The sequence below is a fragment of the Ambystoma mexicanum genome, chromosome 10, assembly GCF_040938575.1.
Source record: "Ambystoma mexicanum isolate Mex_15411 chromosome 10, UKY_AmexF1_1, whole genome shotgun sequence".
In the NCBI taxonomy this organism is placed as follows: Eukaryota; Metazoa; Chordata; class Amphibia; order Caudata; family Ambystomatidae; genus Ambystoma; species Ambystoma mexicanum.
The window spans coordinates 1,493,932,835-1,493,950,638 of NC_090932.1; the positions used below are offsets into that span (position 1 = coordinate 1,493,932,835).

The 17,804-nt window shown below is 48.6% G+C and overlaps 1 long non-coding RNA gene across 1 annotated transcript in view; it reads right to left on the reverse strand.

Annotated features, from left to right (window-relative positions):
- Nucleotides 1-11,300: 11,300 nt before the first annotated feature.
- Nucleotides 11,301-17,804, reverse strand: part of LOC138492468 (uncharacterized) — a 55,828-nt gene continuing 49,324 nt past the window's right edge. Inside the window, exons 4-5 of the long non-coding RNA XR_011276212.1 lie at nucleotides 15,996-16,199; nucleotides 11,301-15,535 (exon numbers count right to left, since the gene is read on the reverse strand). This is a non-coding gene — a long non-coding RNA (uncharacterized lncRNA). The remainder of the gene's footprint in view (nucleotides 15,536-15,995; nucleotides 16,200-17,804) is intronic.

The window sequence follows — 17,804 nt, forward strand, 5'->3', positions numbered from 1 at the left end:
AAATTGGGACTGGGCTACTAACCAATAACTGGTGTAGTCGGGGGCATCAAACCCGCCCAGCTCCATAGGGGTGGTCAGTGTTGTTAAGTTGAGTCGGACTGCGCCGGAGTGCCATAGGAAGGTGTTGGTTATGCAGCATAGCGACCGGAAGAAGTCATCACCTGGCCACAGGGGGGAGATTAGTAAATCGGTAAAGGAGTTGGGGCAGTACCACCATTTTAAGTATGCCTATCCGACACGCTAAAGAAATGGGAAGTCTAGCCCAACTATCCGTTTTAGTGGCCTGGTTTGTGAGGTAATTTCGGTAGTTGTCCTCACGTAGCTACACCGTATGCCGGGAGACCACCACCCCAAGGTAAGTAATATTGGATTGGGACCATGTGAATCCCCCTAGGTCCGATGGGGGTAGCGTGCAGTCTGTAAGTGAGAATAGGACAGATTTGGAGCAATTTACCCTCAGCCCAGATATATACCCAAAACGGAACACATCCTCCAGGATTTGGGCAAGGTTGGTTTCTGGGGCGCGAATATACAGAAGGGCATCATCGGCATACAGGGAAAAAATATCGGCCTGGCCCGCTGTACACAAGCCCCTATGAGAGTGTGACTGGCGAATCATATCGGCAAAGGGTTCCATGGCTATGGCGAATATTAGCAGGGGAAAAGGATAGCCCTGTCGTGTTCCTCTGGCTATCTGGAAGGGGGAGGAGCACCTATTCCTCAGTGGGACCCTGGCCGATGCGCCGGTGTAGAGCAGTTTGACCCACTTACGAAAGTTGGGGCCAAATTTGCACTTCTCTAGGACTCGTCACAGATACTTCCACGACACTGAGTCAAATGCCTTCTGCATATCCAGGGTGGCTGCCACCGCTTGCACCTCTGGATCGATTCTACTGATCACATTAAAGAGTCTCCTCAGGTTCAGAGAAGTGGATCTGCCCGGGACAAATCCTGCTTGATCAGGATGAATGATGTAGGGCATGAATGAGGCCAGTCGGGTGGCTAGTAGTTTGGCATATATTTTGACGTTGCAGTTAATTAGTGAAAGGGGGCGGGCGGTATGAGCCGCATTGGGTGGGAGTTTTGCCAGCTTTAAGTAGGACTGTTATCATTGCCTCTCGGAGTGTGGGGGGAGTATACCCCTCTCGCATGCCTCCTCTCATAGGGCCAGTAAATGTGGGACCAGGAGAGATTTGAACCGTTTATAAAAGTCGATGGGGAGGCCATCTGGGCCAGGGGCTTTACCTGATGCCAACGATTCAATTGCTTCTGTGAGCTCTTCCGGAGTGAACAGTCTCTCCAGGGAAATGTTGGCATCAGTGGAAAGGACAGAGAGGGAGGATCTCCAAATAGGAGTCAATTTCTGATATCTGGGGGCTATCAACTTTGGAGTATAAGGAGGTGTAGAATGATAGAAATTCCGAGTTAATGTCTTGTGGTGAAGTGGCCAGTATTCCATCGGGTCTCTCTATCGCCGGTATGTTGGGGGCTTCAAATTCTCAGCGTATCAAGCTGGCGAGCAAACGGCCCGGCCGCTCTCCCTCTCCATATTTCCTTACCGAGTGAGGGCTGTCTAAGAACTTGACTTCCCTGTTCGGCTAGGCTGCGGAATGTCTCTAGTTCTGACCCTACTCGCGCCAATATTTCAGGAGATTGATCCAGGGCATATTGGGTCTCAAGGGTTGCTAGTGTCGACTCGCTACTGGCGATGACCAAGCAGATTTCTTTCAGGATACCACATCCCTTGGAGATGGCAATACCCCTGATGTATGCTTTAAAGGATTCCCAGAGGGTGGCTTCTGATGACACAGAATTAGTATTAACGTCAAAGAATTCCTCGATGGAAGATTCAAGCTCAGATACGAAGACCTGATCGAGTAGGGCATGGGGCCTCATTCTCCACTGTCTCGTTTTTATCGTAGTCTTGACCCCAGTTCAATGAAATAATCACCGGGGAGTGATCGGATAAAGTTCTAGGGAGGATCGCCGGATGGGCACCTGACCAATATGTCTGATATAAGCCACCTATCTATCCTAGAATGTGAATCATGCACTGAGGAATAGTAGGAGTATGTGCGGGAGTCAGGGTACATGAGCCGCCAGGAGTCCATAATTGCCAAGCGAGGGAGCGTTATCAGAATAGTGTGGGCTGCCCTGGATAGCTGGCGAGGTCTAGAGCCTGATTTGTCTAAGTTGACATCTAGTATTGTATTAAAATCGCCACCCCATATGATCGGAACCAGGGGGTAACTCTCTAATACAGAGGCCAGGTGCAGGTAGAAATCTGGGTCGTCAATGTTCGGGCCATAGATATTTAATATGGCTACCTCTTGATTTTGCAGTCTGCCAAGGACTAGTACATACCTCGCCTGCGGGTCTATCCGTGAGTGACAGCATGAGAACTTAAGACTTTTGTGTATCAGAGTTAGGACACCTCAACTTTGGGTGGAGTAATTGGTGAAGTACCTCTGAGGCCCCCATTGTTTAGCGAACTTTTCGCATTGTTCAGAGCGGGCATGGGTCTCTTGTAGGCATAGGATTTGAATGCCATGGCGTTCCACATACAATTGTATCTGTCTCATCTTTTTGTGGTTACCCAGACCTCTTACATTCCAGCTCATGAAAGCTAAACTACTATCCGCCATTCGTGTAGAGGCGTTGGTTGACTTCCGGTCTACGGAGTGGCAGTAGCCAATGCCAGCCTAGCTGGGGTGGGTAACCTGCACCATCCGCAAACCCATGACATAATATAGCGCTATGTGTGGCATCTCTTGTGGTTGTCAAGTCCTTTTTAACATAACTCTCAATCCGTCCGCCCCCACCCACGTCCCTCCCCCAAACAGCGGAATGATAACCCAACATGACCATAACAACAACAAACTCATCGGCATCAGCGCCTGGGGGCCTGTTAGCTGGCCTGGCGGTGACGCACCGGACTGGGGAACATATAAGGAGATTTTCAATACCGCACACTTAACCAGTGTAATTAGTATAGGCTGCGTGAGCGGAGGATCAGCAGTTCAGTGGAATAACAAGAGCAAACTGTTAATGCATTTCCATATAACATAGCCTCAACTGTGCGTGAGGACATCGATGGGCCCGTTTCCAGGCAAGGACTTGGTGCATAATGATCGGACCATAGCGGTGCCATAACGGTGGTGGAGAATCAGCCAGAGAAATGTTCATCTATGAATTTTGAGGCCTCCTCCGGGATCGTGAAAAAGAATGTCTGATTGGAGTGTTCTATTCTTAGTTTGGCGGGAAATAACATGGAGTATTTTACCCCTAGATCTCAGAGCCTTTTTTTTACTGCCACAAAGGTTTTGCGTTCCTGCTGCATCGCCACAGAGAAATCAGGGTACAGATGTATCCTTGCTGCCCCCAGTCGTAGCTCCCCCTTAACTCGTGCCGCTCTCAAGAGAGCATCTCGGTCACGGAAATTAAACATTCTGGCTATGATGGGGCGTGGAGGTGTGCCAGGCTTAGGTTTTGCCGTTAAGGAAGATGGGCTCTTTCCACTGCAAACTGTGAGGAGTTTCGGACTAGAACTGACAGCAACATGTGCTCCACACCATCTTCCATGGGCTCATTGATATTGTCCTCGGCTACACTGACTATGCACAGATTATTGCGTCTTGAACGGGATTCTAAGTCATTGTTCTTTTTTTATCACCGCCAGCACCCGAGAGGAGAGCGAGGAGACCGTGGCTCGTAGGGAATGAAGGCAAGCGTCCCCAACCAGCACGATCCTCCCCGCAATGAGAGACAATGAAGGACTCTCCCGAGTCGGGAATAAAGCCAAGACAGAGTGCGGGTGAGCTTAAATGGGAGTTTATCAATCAGAATAGGGCATGCAAAGAACTCTGCAAACTCCGAGAGCGCTCTGTCTGACAATAGCAAAGACAGGCGTATATATTTACAAAAAACGTCATCAGAACCTACATACTATAAGGGGCACAAGTTCAATGGGATTGGGTGGTGATGACTAGCTATAGGTGCTGCTGCGATGTGGTTGGCCTTAGCTGGAGGACGTCACTGGTTAGCCTCGTGGGTTGGGCTGGGCCTGGCGGGTCGGCTGAGTTCATCCGGGCGGTGTTGTTGTGCCATCGTGGCCAGTGTCAGAGATGAATGTCTTTCCCTGACTTATTTGCCCTAGGCCATGCACACCGCAGTCATTCAGTCATTACAATATTATCTTCTTTAGTAAATCTTCCAATAGGTTATTCTACAGGTTAATGCAACACAGGAGGAATGCACCTTGTGAGGGGTCTGATGGTCATTCGTCAGGGCATGGTTACCAGTGTCCTGTTGACCGGTGCCATAGGTTGAGGGGCTAAGCTTCAGGGCATGGGACGGGTGGTACATGTCTTCCTGTTTTGTTAGATGTTGTTATGAATGTGCCGCTGTGTGTTGCCACAGTATTGGGTGTCCTGATTGCACAGGGCCATAAGTCTAAGATGATCCGGTGGGTTGTGGGGTTTACGAGGGGGCGCCTTTGGATTTGTGTATTTAGGCAGAGGTTTACTGCTGTGCTGTAAATAATGCAGGTGGCGGGCCGTGGCCTTGGGTGCTGCAGAGGGGACTACAAATCTTTGAAGCAGCTCCAGTCTGGTTGGGGGAGGTGGAGCAGCGCGGGCCTCTGTTCTCTTGTTTGGCAGTCTTTGCAGGGTGGGAGGGGGAATGGCCTTGCACATATTCACAAAAGGTATCTTCCTCGTGTGTTGCCGACTTTAGGTAAAAATATCACAAACATTTGAACACTCTATAATACTTATTTGAATCACTAGGAAACGTACATTTCAATTTTACTAAATGTGTCTCAAATATAGCCAGTCTGAGCACCTTATTCGTACACTATGTTTTACCAATTACAGCATTTAGTTATATGCATATACATTTTGCAGTAAGTGAGGTAGTAGCGAGGTTGGTGGAGCACATAGAAAATGGCTCGCCACCGTACGTGGCGGTAGTAGCACATAAGGGGCTTAGACATATACGCATGACAAGTGTATTTGCGTGCGTCCTTCACATGAGCCCTCTGTATGATTACATTCGCCTTCCCTTGTACTCTAGCAGCATTAGTTTGGTTATTGTGCGGGTCCACGGGGTGTAAGCTTCTCATAAATGCACATAATGAACAGTCCCCTGGAAGGCTTAATTGTTAGCACCCAACTGCAGTGGTGGGGGTTCTTTATTGCTATTATCAGGTGAACATGCATTCTACCATGTTTATATATTTTACAGGCATCCTTAATGGGATGGGGTGGGGATGTAGGCAAGGGGGGTCTTTTGGACCACTCCTCCCCTACAGGAAAACAGCTCATCTTCGGTGGCACCCACCCTCGCCTCAACCTCCGCCACCCAACCATCAGTATTCTCAATATGTGCCTTTACGGAAGAGATGGTGCCATTCATATCATCCAGCTTGGTGTGTAGGGTGGTAAACCCCTCGTGGATGTATTCTAGCATCTTCTGTGAGTCATCAGGGGTTGGTGTGGCCGATGTTGCAGAGGCTTCATCAAGTGTCTCAGCTGCTGACTTAGCTGGTGTCTTTGAGAACATGTTCAGGGAGCTCTGTTTCTTCCCAGCACCCGCTCCCTTGGTCATGGTGTAGGTGGGCGGGGGACCTGGGAATCTGGGTTGGTATGGGTGGCTAGAGATGTCAGAGTGCTGTTGCCACTCCGTGCGTAGTAGGATTACCAGGAAGTTATGCCCCCAGCCCCTCCGGGGGGGGGGGTTGTATGTATATTGTAGCAGAGGTTGTGTCCCCGCCCTATCTGTTGAGGGCTTTGCGCCAAATGCTGGGGTTGAAGTCACGCTTGATTGTGCGCAGGATAGCCGACTGATTCGGAATGGGGCGGGGATAGTGGGTAGGGCCCCACCTGTGGCGGTCTCCTGTAGGGTGCCAAGTCTGGGGTTTGATTAATTCGGAGGGAATGCTCAAGATCCAGTTCACCAGGCAATTTGCCCCCGGTGCCAGCGGATGGTAGATGGTGGGGCTCTCTGTGGTTCAATTGATCACATCGGTAAATGAGAAGTGGGGAGCCCCCAGTGGCACGGGCGGGTGCGAGTAATAATTACAAGTATGGATTCTTTATGTGCCAGCAGCTCACAATCTGGCATAAGAGGCTGCAGTCATGGGCACCGTCACTGTGTAGTATCGCCCCGGCGGCCACCGCCAAGCCCAGCAACACCCCCAGCCTCCTACCGTGTTCTGCAGCCAGTAGGTACCATCAGCCGGCGGGGTGCGGCAAGGAGCGGGAGGCCAGCGGGAGCACCACTGCAGTGCCGCAATCCCTCAGCGTCGCACTGGGCCAGCACCACGCCCATTCGCCAGGCCCCTCACAAGGGAGCAGGACAGGAGCTGTAGGTGCCCGGGGGCACAGCGGCGTCTGGCCGCACTCACCACAGGCCCACGCGGCCCGCTCCCAGCTCAATCCAGTGCCTCCGGTTATTTAAAGGGGGGGGCGCCAGGAGGCAGGCACGCATCGAGGTCCAGGTCGCCCCTCACAGGCCACCACACTGTGGCACTTAGCAATCTGGCTGGCCGCGTCTCCCAGAGCCGCAGCGCGGAGAGAGCCTGCAAGCTCCCCCGCTGGTGCTAGTCGCCGTAGTTTCTCTGCAGTCGTTGAATCCCAGCCTCCGTGGATCAGCAGGGGCAGACTTAGGAGGTCTGTCCACAAGATGTAGGGAAATGGAGAAAGTATTATAAATATACGCCGGTTATATTTGAAATCAGGATCACCCCAGTCCGGAGCTCGGCACACAGGCTGCCAGTTCCATCGAGCGCAACAGCACCGCCCCGACCTTTTGTTTCTGTAGTTTCACTCAGACGGGGATCAACCAAAGTCTCTCGAGTTAGCACACACGTGGTGCCGGTTCCCTCTGCAGCTGGCCTCCCTTTAACACATTTTCAGTTCTTTGAGCTTAGTTCATCTTGCCATTTTACGTTTTTCATTCACCACAGCACGGCTCTTACCGGCTCTCCCCTCAACTCACCGGCTGTGATGAACCCCTTGGCTTTCCTTGTAACTGGAGTCAAGGCCGATACCACGGCAGCAGGAGTTTCCCTCGCTCCCTCTTATCAGCCTCGATACGCTCTATGTACAGTTGACATCTGTTGCAGCACACTTGACCTATTGTCCTTGCTCTTACGATTCCCACTGCAAAGGTTTTGCGGGTCTGCTTCGGAAAGGGCAAGGTCATGTCTCTCCTTGTCAGCCTCTCGATATTCGTTGCCTTTCTCCTCCTCTTGAACTGCCAGACCCGGATAGCTGTCTCATTGTGAGGTCTGCCTTGCTCATACTGTGCTCTCTTGCTCCACCTTTTTTCCCTGTGGGGGAAGGGAAAGGGCCATCAGGTGTGTGTGTGATTCTGATCAATTGCCTGACTTTGCCCGACCCTTGTATTGGGACATGTCAGGTAAACGGCTCTGGTGTTCGTCCGTTCTGTGGTGTGTCGTGCAAAAGTGTTTGTGTCAGAAAAGGGGGGCAGTGGTTTTGAATGTCCTAAGTGGTAGGTGGGGAAAAGGTGTTAAAAGAAGGGGGATACCGCATCTCACCAGTCAGTGTCCCACTTCCACTCCCGAGGACCCCTCATCCAGGTGACCCTGTGAAGATTTCCCAGGGGCAGCTCTGGCCACTCAGCCAAGGGTAATGTGACCCAGGAGAGCGGGCAGGACTCCCAGGGAAACCCTCAATGGGAAGAAAACCCTGGACGAAATCCCAGCTCGTGCAGATCAGGCTAATGGTGGTAGGTTGGACGACTCCGACAGGAACCCTCGGGAATCACACAAGACACCTTGTCTACAGGAATGAGAAGGGAAGAAATAGGGAGCAGGTTAGAGGAGAGCCCAAAGAAGGGAAAGGAAAGGAGAGATCAATGGAAATCCTCTCACCCGAACAGGACTGAGGGAAAAGGACGAGAGTTCAGATCTGGAACCTGGCTGAGTAGGATAGCTTCGGGAGAGTCTGGAAGGATAACAGGAGATGAGGACCAGGTAAAAATACTCAAGGGAATCCTAGAGAAAGGGAACTTACTCAGATGGGGAACTGGCCGGAACGGGAGACAAATAAGATTGATCCGCAAAGCTGAGAACGAAACCAGCGACTTGAAACACTTGAAACCCTTGTGTATAGGCGCGTTACAAATGCCATATCATATCATAGCGAGAGCTGAGGGAAGGGTCTGAAGAGAGAAAGTAACACAGGGTAAGTAGGAACCGCAAACACAGAGGGGAATGAGAGCATGGAGAGAGAGGATTTAGAAGCGAACTCACGGAGCGTCAAAGGCAGAAGCGACGCGAAGCACTGGCCGCTTCGTTTCCTGATAAAGGATCACGTGAACGGTCATCTGCACGTCAAGGGAGCATGCAACTACTAGACCGCTGCCAGCCGGTCGGGGAGAATCACTAGCTTCCATCTTAGAAATGTTAGGAATCAAAGCGCCGCACAAGTGGGTCCGTGCCCATAAAGACCACTTGCGGCAATGTCTAACAGATCCTCCCTCACTGGTCCACCCCCAGGAACTGGATCCAATAGTGATGGCCGTGTCCTGGCCACCGGAATGGCAGATCCCTGGGGACTAGCTCGGGAGTCGCCTTCAGGTTTCTCACATATCCTTCCCCTATGTGAAGTGGATATGCCTGTTCTTTGGTCAGGTCTTCGCTAGTCAAGACCGGGTAGAGAACAGGGATGAGTGATGTCCATGGACTCTTGCATTTTCCACGGATCGGTTTTATTAGGTAAGGGTACAGTGGTTTTATCGCTTTCTCGACAGTAACCTATGAACTGGGTTTCAAGGATTGTCTTGGGTTTTGTTGGTTCTGAGTTTTTCCAGTACCATACCGGCGAGTTTTGGGAGTTGTAAGTCTCTTGCCAGGATCTTTGTGGTAGAAAATCTCTGAAGGGAGGGGGGGGGGGAAAACTCTTGTAAGAGAGTAGAGAAGATGGGGAAATCTTGTCCCAGAATAACTTTGAGGGAGTCCTGGAATAATGGCAGATGGTATTTTACAGGATTCACCCCGGATTTCAATATGTACTGGAATTTTAGGATATACCTCGTCTCCATGTACACACTTCACTCGGACTAGGGCTGCGTGGTCTAGGTATTTTGTTGTAACTAAATCGGCCCGTATAGAGGTCTGCTTACTACCCAAGTCAATTAGGGCCTTTACCTGTTTCCTAATTTACCCAAGCCTTTTCGTATATGAACTCGGTACGGGTTTGACATAAGCAGATGCTGTGGGGGTCATTACGAGGTTGGAGGTAATGGAAAAATTATGCCGGTAAAGGATTACCGGCATTGCATACCGCTCCGGGCTATTCCGACCTAAGACCCCGGTATTAGAGGCACCGCTAATAACGGTGCCTCTAATAGCGGCAAGGGCGCGGGCACACGGCCCATCATGTCGGCAATACCGGCATGCCGTTAATGGGAGGAAATCACAAGTCAGGCGGACATGCAAATACCGGCATCATGAAGGCGCTAATAGGGCATACCGGCAATACCGGCACTGTGAACCAACCGTAAAATGCTATGTGCAGTGTTCCCAACTGCCACCGGTGCACACAATCAGCACAGGTGGAGGCAATGGAGTCTGAGCCAGCACAAAAGGAGCACACCCACACACCACACCCCTTCCCACACCAAGATGATTCCAAAAGTAGTAGCAATACTGGGGATGGAGGACATGCTTGCATTGCTACACCAGCAACAACAACAGCAGGCATCACATAGGAGACACAGAAGGAGAAGAAAGATGAGACAGGCCCAGCATGCCCCAGCAGTGCAGCCAGCGGTATCATGCAGTCAGTCCCCAATCCCTCGCATCAGAACGAGTCCATTCAACCTAACCCCTGAGCAGGAACACCATCACCACCATCGTGGACATGATACACAACGACATTGTCAGCCTCATTGAAATACGCACCGCCATCCCCCCTCTATTGAAGGTAGTGTTGGTGCTCCACTCCCTTGCCACAGGCACCTACCAGCACACAGTGGGGCACATGCATGGCATATCACAACCCTTATTTTCGCGCATTCTGAACCAAGTGCTGGATGCCCTTCTCAAGCACACAAGGGACTAAATATCCCTACCACAGACTCCCCAGCAGGACATCTCGGACACAAAAGTTGGCTTCTATGCACTGGCAGGGATGCCAAATTGTATAGGTGCCCTCGACTGCACCCACATGGAGCTGGTGGTCCTGCATGCCATGCAGGTGGTGTAATGCAACCAATACCACTCCATCAATGTGCAGATGGTATGTGACGCTAGCAAGATCATCACACATTGCTGTGCCCGATATCCCGTATCAACTCATGACTCTATGGTCCTGCAGAACTCCACGCTACATGGAGCAACATGCTGGACGACGTGCCTGGCTGCCTGGTAAGTTGCATGACAGGCACATGGCACTGAAATGGAGGGAGAGATGCACACACCACCACGGTGTCAATGTTGATGTGACAGCACAATGTGCACATCACTAAACACTGTGCCCCAAAGCATCCAAAAACGGAACATGACAACAATAACATAAACCACCCCACATCCCACAACACGTGCACCACTCATCAGCGGACCTCACCCTCCGTAACACCATCCAGCAACATGCAGTGAATATGCACTATGTTGCTGTCTCCAGCAAATCACCACACAGGACAAGCATCCATGGGAGTGCATTGAACAAAAACACCAAGGGAATCCACTGTCTGTCACAGGGCCGCCACAATCCCAGGAATGCAGCAAGACACCATGGGAAAAATCAGCGCTGAATGCCTAACATTGCAGAGCCTACTGCCAACACTCCCAGTCAGAAAATCCTACAGAACACAACACATCACAAATTAGACACAAACACAGCTGTATGCGTACACAATGCATGAGCAACAAGAAGGGAGTGCACACAGTGTATCATCTTGAAGATGCAACCCACACCATTAGTCCATGGCACAGGACACATTGAGGGCCTAAAAATGGCGTGCAAACAGCCAGGGGATTAGACACCATACACTCCACATGTATGGTACAATTATTATAGTAAAACAATTCAAGAAAATATAAAACAGGTTTTAAGGTGCAGAGGAGAAAAGAAACAGCCCTGGCATATGGGTTGTCAATACAATAGAACAAGAGTGTGTTCCCTGTTGGGGAACTCCCGTCCCCTGCACACTATCTATGGCTAGAGTAGCCCAGTAATTTTCGAATAGATGAAATAAGTATTTCAATTCAAGTCACTGTTTTCTCTGTGGATCTGTTTATGCAAATAAGACCAAAAGTAGTCAATTCAAAGTCTTTTTTCTTTAACAGTGATTTATTCCAAATGTATATGCCCAACGCATTTCGAGATTCATTCTCTTCATCGGGGGCTGTGAGTTCAGTCAATTTCCATTTATCTACAAATATTCAACAAAAATACGAATCAATAAGTGTAGAACATCCAAAGTAATCATAGTGTAAATCATTTAAAAATTGTTCTTGTACAGAAATCAAGTTCAATCATCATATGTCAACTGTCATGCCTACCTCTCCTTACCCTCCACCCGACTCCGCTGCAAGACCCAAACAACCCTGCTTTCCGGCTTCTTCTGCTTTGAGAATGGCTAGACCGTTTTACACAAAGTAGAAGTTGTCCGGGAAATGCTAAGTCAATGCATGGACCACATGATCAACGCGATGACGTGTACGTTACTACACGCATGTCAGCTGACTCCATTTAACAAAGCGGAAGCCTTTCCACACTGCTTCTGATCGTTGTTACTATTCCGCGTCACGGAGCTTCTTCTGTTTTGACAGACGCTTTTCTGTTCATTAACTACTGCTTTTCTGCGTTCCCGGCAGCTTCCAGCTTCTTCCCATGTCCCGACATGGCTCCCGGAAGTTTCCAGCCTCCTAACCGCGTCCCGACAACTCCAGGCAGCTTCTCCCGGCAGCTTCCAAACTTCCTTCCTGAGACCCAGATTCCAGCCTTCTACCCGCGTCCCAAAGCGGCTCCTGGTATTCTCCAATCTCCCTTGAGCTGTCTGTTACTTCCGCGCTCTCTCGCGGTTCTACTCTCCCCATTTTTCATACGGAGTCTCTCCATTCACACGTGACATCTTCCAATTGAGTTTGCCACACCCACTGCTTCCACCACTGTTCTCATTGAACCACAGGTCACCGGCTGTCTTCTAGGTCTTACAACTACCGACACCCTGCTGAGCCCTGCTCTATCTCCATCTATCAAGACTGAAGAGTTCTGCAACTACCAAGATCCTACAGAGTCTTATTCTGCTCCTTCTTCACGTGCACTGGACTCTGGACGCTTTCCTGTGTGTGCACCAACCCGTCTCTAGTGCGGCCCTCGTTCCGCTCGGGTTAGATTCCTCACTACCCTCTCCTTGCCGTTGTTTCCTTGGAATCCTCGGACTTCTTTGGCTACACATCCAGGTTAGTGTGTTCAACATAAGCTACTGCTGTCTTTCAACATAGGATAGATTGTCTTTTTCATATCATCAGCATTCTAATTAGCTCCCTCTCTATTAACAGCCTGGTGAATCCTGGGCCACACACGCCCTTCTCACTAATAGCTCTATCTGACTGTGGGTTCATTAGTCAGAGTGACATTAGTTAGAAGGTTCCCTTTTGACACTCTACGCCGCACCTCAGCCATTGCTGTTGGAAGAAGACTTCCAGTGTATCCTTTGTTGTTTACCATCTGTATCCTTTTACGTGTATCTTGAGTCGTTCTCCTGTATCCATTGTATTTCAGTTTTATAACATCAACACCTGATCAGATTTCTCATAATGTGACAATTTAAAGCAACCATAATTTTTTACAATGTTGCCCATCCTCAATTATAATTTCTGAATATAATTCATGATTGTGAACACAATAGGGAAGTTTTGGAAGAAGATAAATACCATGTCAAAAATAGAGAAAACATATGCTAATTCTGAAAATGATGAGATATGCTAGAGATTAGCCTCAAGAATATGTCTATGCTTTGGACTAAGTGTTCTGACTACATAAGTGAAAGAGAAGTTAAAGCACTTACTCCAGTATAGGGTGTAGCTAAATTCCAGACGTAGCAGAGACGCCAAATAAGTGTGGCTGAAGCGGGTAAACCGAGAACAAGTCTCACGGTCAAGAAGTCTGTGTTCCTACGGACAACAAAACGGGGTAAAAGTAAAGAAAAATAAGGACCCGGGCTTGAAGTATGCCAAGGAATGGTGCAGAACGAACCAAAAAGTACTTACAATAGGAGGAATCGCGAGCTATCAAGTTCTTGCCTAGTCCAAAGCAGCAGAACATGGCGGCATAAATATACGTCATGCACGTGACATCATCACGTCGAGAACGTGTCTGACGTCACGAAGGTAAACAAGTGGCGTTTGTTGGCTATGTTTGTGACATGATTACGTTGTGAACACAGTTCTTATTACTTTTGTAATGGAAGGAACAAAGAGTAATGTGCGAGATATACAACCGAATTATCTGATCCTGTCTGCAGGTCAAATCGCGTGTTGTGAGTGTATGTAAAAAAATCAAAAGAATCTTATAATGGGAGCAATAGCATGCGATCTGGGATACCTTTCACTGCTTATTCCATATCAGTAAGGGTATTTCTAAGACTCAAAGAGCAGTGAAGTATCAGAAAGACAGTCGTCAGAATAAATAGTAATGTGCTATGGTATATATGGTGTATAACTAAGATGGTTCCTGTCTCCTAAAACTGGAGTGCACAATCTGATACAGTACTAGACATTTCACAAAATAAGTCAATTGTCAACAATCTTTGCAGTATCATTATCAACCTTGTTCAGAGGAAGGATCCTAAGTAAAAAATCTTCGTTGAGACCATGTGGTTGGACGGCGTCTAATTTATGTATCTACCATAATTCCCTCTGGGGTAGTTTCTTAGCAAAGTCCCCACCCCTCGGTAATGAATGAACAGTTTCCAAAATTACCTATCATAGTTGGGTGATATTGTGACCATTTTCTTTAAAATGTCTAAAGACTGGAGATTTTTCATTTTTGGTTCTGATATTGGACTTGTGCTCCATCCAGCGTTCTTTAGCCTTTCTAATCGATTTGCCAACGTAATATTTCCCGCACAGGCATCTGAGGGCATATATGATGTCTTTACTATCACATGTACCAAAATCGTGAAGAAGGATTTTTTTGCCATTACTGGGATGGCGGACGTGATCTCCCTTGATGATATTGTTCTTGTTCACATTCTTGTTCTTTGCGGGCGTGCGTCCGATAGCTCTCCCTTTCTCTGTGTGGGGGGACCGTCCGGAGCCCCATCACCTTTTGGTCTTGGGTTAGTTAGATCTCGTGGAGTTTGAATCGGTAGCCATCCCTTCTTGGCTGCGGAGGGTGGTTTCCCTTCTAGATCTTGTCCTGCTGGACCCTCATGCTGGCATTGTGTGTTGCGTTGGTTTGGCCTTTTTCGGATTGGCCCTTCTTCCCTGGTTTGTTGCTCTGTGGGTTTCTTACCCTGCTACTATTTTCTGTTTTTTGGCCCCATCGGGTTCTATATTGCCTCAGCGCTTCGGAGGCTTAGTTGTTAGTGTGCTGGCCTACCTTTCTGTCCTTCCGCTCCTGCCCCTTCCTTGCTTAGCCCCTCTTGCCTTGGGGCTCAGTGTGCCTTTTGGATGCTATTGTCCAGGTCGTACCCTTTCCCGCTCTGGTGTTTCTCGCTGGTTCCCTTTTGGATGGGGAGCGGTCGCCAGTGGCGATGGATGTGGCCCGGTGGGTGGGCCTTAGCTTTGTCACCTTGCGTTTATGCTCTTCGCCCCCCAGTTATGGAGCGGGTGTGTGGGCCCGCGTTTTGCACTTGTTTGTATTACCCCTGTGTTTATGCGGGGTGTCCCCAATTTACAATTCCACTTGTTTTTACAGCTTCGATCGGGGTCTGCCGTGGGCCCGTGTTTATGTGCTTATCTGTGGTGGGCACGTGGGGGTTTCTGTGATGTACATTGTACTCACTGGGTGTTCATGGCCATACGTGACTGCGCTTCTGTTTTTCGGTGGCTTCTCCGTTGCACGGTCCGCCTTCCGTTTCTTGGCCCTCCGGGGTCCCAAACTTCACTGTCCAAACAGGCATGACCGTCATACTGTAAACAAGGTCACACTGTTGAGAAGATGTGGTGATAAGAGTTGAGCTTGTCAAATTAGATCTGTCCGACCAAATATTAGTAGCAGACAATTGACTATAGTCCAATATTTTGTAGTTGTTGCGCAGCTACTTCTTTGGGAACTGCAACATTACACAGAGCCATCTGTCAATTTAATGCTGTGTCTTTCAATTGTCCAGGTGATGTAAGAGGTGGGTTATGAGGAAGGAATGAACACTAGACATCCCTGCCAAAAGACTTTTTGTGAAGCTTTTGTGAACAGCCATTAATAAGTTTTGCAATAGTCAATTTCCACCCATCAGCTGTTACAATATACTTCTTTTGTTTATTTTACTGCATCTTCATCTTGTAGTTCACTCCAGATTCCACCAGTAGCTGCTGTGTCTTAATACTTTTTCTTGGCTGCAGGTATGAAAAAGGCAAGTTGAAACTTCATAATGTGACTACCAATACACCAAACATTTTGCTTCAGCTGTACACTAGTGACTCCCCTTAAGCGCGATCCTATCTGTCCCCATCCTTCCCCTTGGATTTTTGCTTATTCTTGCTCTCCTTGGCGCTTTACCTCCCGCCCCATGCTGCTACCCACAACTCAGTCTAGCTGCACACAAACATACATGGACTACGGTCCCCGAAGGTGTTCAACCCATATTGCTTTGCCAATAACCTAAGAGAAATCAGTAGACCATCTATACTTTAGAGAGTTACTCTAGAGGAAAGAGATGCTGTAAAAGAGGGGCGGGCATTGTGCGGCATTCATCTGTATGTGTGAAAAAAGGGAATGGTTCCACGTAGGGACGTCAGATGTACCCTCCTCCCCCAAACATCAAAAAGATTAACAGAAAAAAAATACATTGCTTACCGGACTATAAAAGCATGACTGCCTTAAAATCCTTTTCTTCACTTATTTCTCTTCTATTTTCATCAAGACCCTCTATCAGCCATTTACAATTAACTTCACCAGGAATTTCCAAAGGCTCAAATCCCCCATCCTTCCAAATACGCAGAGAATTGTCGGAATCAAAGAAAAGCACATTAAAAAGAGTGCCACGATTTGAGTTTTTGCCTAAAAGAAGAAATAAAAAAATAAAAAGTAAATTCAGTATGCTCCAAGTATTTGTAAACCAGGTCTGTACCCAAAACCATTAATTTATAGTAGGCTTGCTATGGATGCTCGTGCCAGATGTGTCCATATTTGTGACTGACGCATCTCTTGGTGCTTGGTAACTTCCTCCAAGACTTTCACCCATTGTGGCTTTAACTAGTTGCATCTGCTTGCTAATAAAATTAGAGGTGGGTGTTCTGGAGAGGCAATACGTTCTTAAATGCATTGCTCTTATACCTAAAATGCTGCAATCATTTTTTGTGTGTCCTTTAAAAGACAAGCACCTGTTTCAGTTTCTTAAATGTAAATATCAACCATAGAGAGTCCCAGCTTGCAGACAGCAACATGTACAGGAAATTATAGGGACCAGAAATAGGAGGGTATGCAGGGACAGAACCCATGACCAAAGTGATCTTTACTGGTGGGGGAACAAAAATATTACACCTTAGCAGGAAGGCCTTTGCTAATATGAGCCAGGCACTATCCTCCAGAAGGGTCAGATGTCTCCCCCCGCCCCATAAGCATTGCTACTGTGCCATAAATTATGCACTACAGCTGAACTAGTGCAGCGCTCATAGCAGTGGAAAAATCCTGCAAAAAAGTCAACCAAGCCATGGGTACATTTTGCATGGTTTCTCACATGTGCGCCGCAGCTGGATACATGTAGATAACTTTACCTAGAGGGTCGGGTACACCTATCTGAGGAAGGCATTGACCTATGTGTGTGGGACATTGTGGGGGCATTGGAGCAGCAACAGCGTTAAAAGCCAGAGAGGGGCAGCCAGTAGGAGCATTTATCCCCTACTTGGCGACAGTTTGAAAGCGATCAGCAGAACAGTGTAATTTTTTGGAACTGGGAAGGAGTCGCCTGACCAACAAAAATGTGGCCTTTGTATGCTGATCAGCTAGGGTGCTTTAAAGCAGTGGCCTTCAAACTGGGGGGCCCGAAGGATGCCTGGTGGTTGGGGGGGGGGGGGGGCTTGAAAGATTATGGTGACTGTTTTTAATAAAAAATATATAAGCATTTGTGGCTGGGGGCCAGAAACTATATTTTGCTCAAGGGAGGGCTCAGCATAAAAAGGCTTGATGTCCACTGCCTTAAGGCCTCCCACTTTCAAATAGCAAAGCAATTAACAGCACTCCTTTCACTCCCAGGTCAGAAAACTCCTGCGCCAGTCCTCCGATAACCCCTTGTCCCCTTGCCGGGCCTTCTGTCCTGGTATCCAAAATCTACTGCATCTACTGTTACAGGTACATCAAATTCTTAGGTGCTACCCTTGACAACTCCCCTCCCCCCCACGGGATGGAGATCCCACATCAACAAAGACCACCTCTCTGACCCCGGCCTCTCTGAACCATACCCTCCCCCATAACGCAAATCTCCCAGCGCATAACCTGCGCTCTAGCACCAAACTTCATAAAACCCCCCCATATATCCCACATCTGGTCGCAACCCACAACCCCTAACAACAATACACCTGGACCCCGCCTGCCCACCCCCCTACCATCACTCCACCTAGAACTCTAAGATCAGAGGAGCTCTCTGGTGCTCCAAACATCACAAGT